This window comes from Etheostoma spectabile, chromosome 15 (genome assembly GCF_008692095.1).
Source record: "Etheostoma spectabile isolate EspeVRDwgs_2016 chromosome 15, UIUC_Espe_1.0, whole genome shotgun sequence".
Classification (NCBI taxonomy): Eukaryota; Metazoa; Chordata; class Actinopteri; order Perciformes; family Percidae; genus Etheostoma; species Etheostoma spectabile.
Window position 1 is genome coordinate 30,412,262 of NC_045747.1, and position 2,061 is coordinate 30,414,322.

A 2,061-nucleotide genomic window follows, 5' to 3' on the forward strand; every position below is an offset into this window, starting at 1 on the left:
AGCAAGCTCATGCATGGGTCGCAAGTACGATGTCTGTTTTTATGAGTGAAATGTTCAAATGAACAACATAATCTCACGTGAATCGCAAATTGCATGTTGGGAATTTGGTGAACAGGGCGCTATGACCGTGGATGTATCATAAGAACTGGATACAAAGTTCAAAGCAGAGCCCCGTTCATCGCTGTTGGAGTTGCTCAGTGGCACATGAAGCCACAAAAGTTGTAGTTCAGCGCATAAAATGACCCGGATGATCAGCATTGCTTTGGCACTATGGGGCCCACAGAGCAGGTGCACTAGAGACCTCTGCCAGCTACTTCCGGTTTAATGCTTCACTAATGCCAACCTTACACCAAACGACTTTTCAAGTGATTCCACCATCGCGGACAAATGTCCAATTTCAGAGCAAAATCTCTTGCTAGAGCTGGGGCGCACTCCCGTCATCTCAATCATGGTCATGAGTCTTTTGTCACTTAATAAACAGGGAAAGTTGTCGATATTTAATCTTTCTGAAGCGCGTCATCCAGGTACCCCTGCCATTCATCTGTATGTACGGCAGAAAAGAAAATCGGCAAACTTTCCCTCAACTTACCAATTAGCGGTAGCTAGCTAGCTTGGTTAAATCTTTCAAAATGCATCTAGTTGTAGTCTTGCAATTTGTGACCATGCAAGATCCCCAGTGTTTACGTATTATGGCACTGTTTAACGTTAGATGAGAGATCATTGTCTTTAGATGTGAGATAGTCAGATTTTAGTCTCTCAGGTATTTCATGGGGGATTGTGATGCTACTTTTTTTGCCTACTTTTATGGTGAAAAGTCTTTTTGGCGAGAGGGCATAAAATGATGGATACAGTAGTCATAATTCCACTGTTTTGCAGCTTTTGACCTGGGGGCCTGGCTGGGGCCGACAGATTGAGTAACAGATCCACATGATCTGCACAGTGGTTTATAATACTATGAAATTGCAATTCTGTGATGTTAAAATTTCTATTTTTATTCTCCATTGCGATGGTTGCCAAAAAGAAGGCTTAACCCAATAATGTTCTAATCATCTGGAATCTTCGCTGACACATATCTGATTATTCAAAGCAGTGCGTTGCCAGATTATATCACGTTGTGCTGTGGCAACGTTGAGCCAGGATCAACTTCTCCGCCTGACGTGTCTTTTGCTGGAGCCTTCTGCATCTCGGCCCACTCATTAATTTCAAGGGGATATCATGGTCCCTTTGATATAATTTCTTTCACCTAATGATATTATCTGTCTAAATAAAATATTTGTGAAAATAGAGAATGACACAAAGAGGGAGATCTTAAAAAGAAGGGTGAGACATGTATGGAAGTAAAAAGAGTCGGAAGTGTGGGAGTGCATTGTTTGTGTGGATTTAAAACCGGACACACACACACACACGCACACACACACACACACACACACACACACAGAGTCCTCCTTCTCCTTCTACTCTTCCGTGCATATTCTTTGTTATTGATCCGGTGAAGCCCAGCATGCTCTTCACTACATCAAATACATTCTTTGGCCTCTGTTTCCCTTTAATAACGGCTTGTTACAATACGAAGCCTTAACAGGAGTTTGTGTATTCATGGTCAAAGAGCAGAGAGAACACCGTGTCGGAGAGTTGTCTGAAACCACTCTGAGCCAACGGTGCTAGACACTATGAAAAGAAAGACAGATGGAGAACAATTAAGCATGCTGTGTAGTCCTACAGCACATTTACAGTAATCACATCACGGACCTGATCATGGGACCTAATCAGATTTAGTTGTAAGCATTAGAGGGGGACACATTATACAAAAGAATTGAGAGTCAAACACTACATTTCCTGTTCCGTTGATTTTTTTTTATACAATAATTTATGGTGCAAATGTTTTCATTTATGTATGAGGAAATGTATTTTTTCACACTTTCATGTTTTTTTCAGGAATCATGTGCATGTCAACAACAAATCTGTTAGAGAATGAGACCTTGTTAAAGCCAGAAGCTCCAAAGTTTTAATGTATGTAACAGACATGAAATCACATCTTTCTATTTTTCATGTTCATGTTGT

General features: G+C 40.9%; 1 protein-coding gene across 1 annotated transcript in view; it reads left to right on the forward strand.

The window, feature by feature from the left end:
• LOC116703411 (carbonic anhydrase-related protein 10) overlaps positions 1-2,061 on the forward strand; it is a 136,351-nt gene that overhangs the window by 121,027 nt on the left and 13,263 nt on the right. The gene's annotated exons all lie outside the window — the stretch shown is intronic.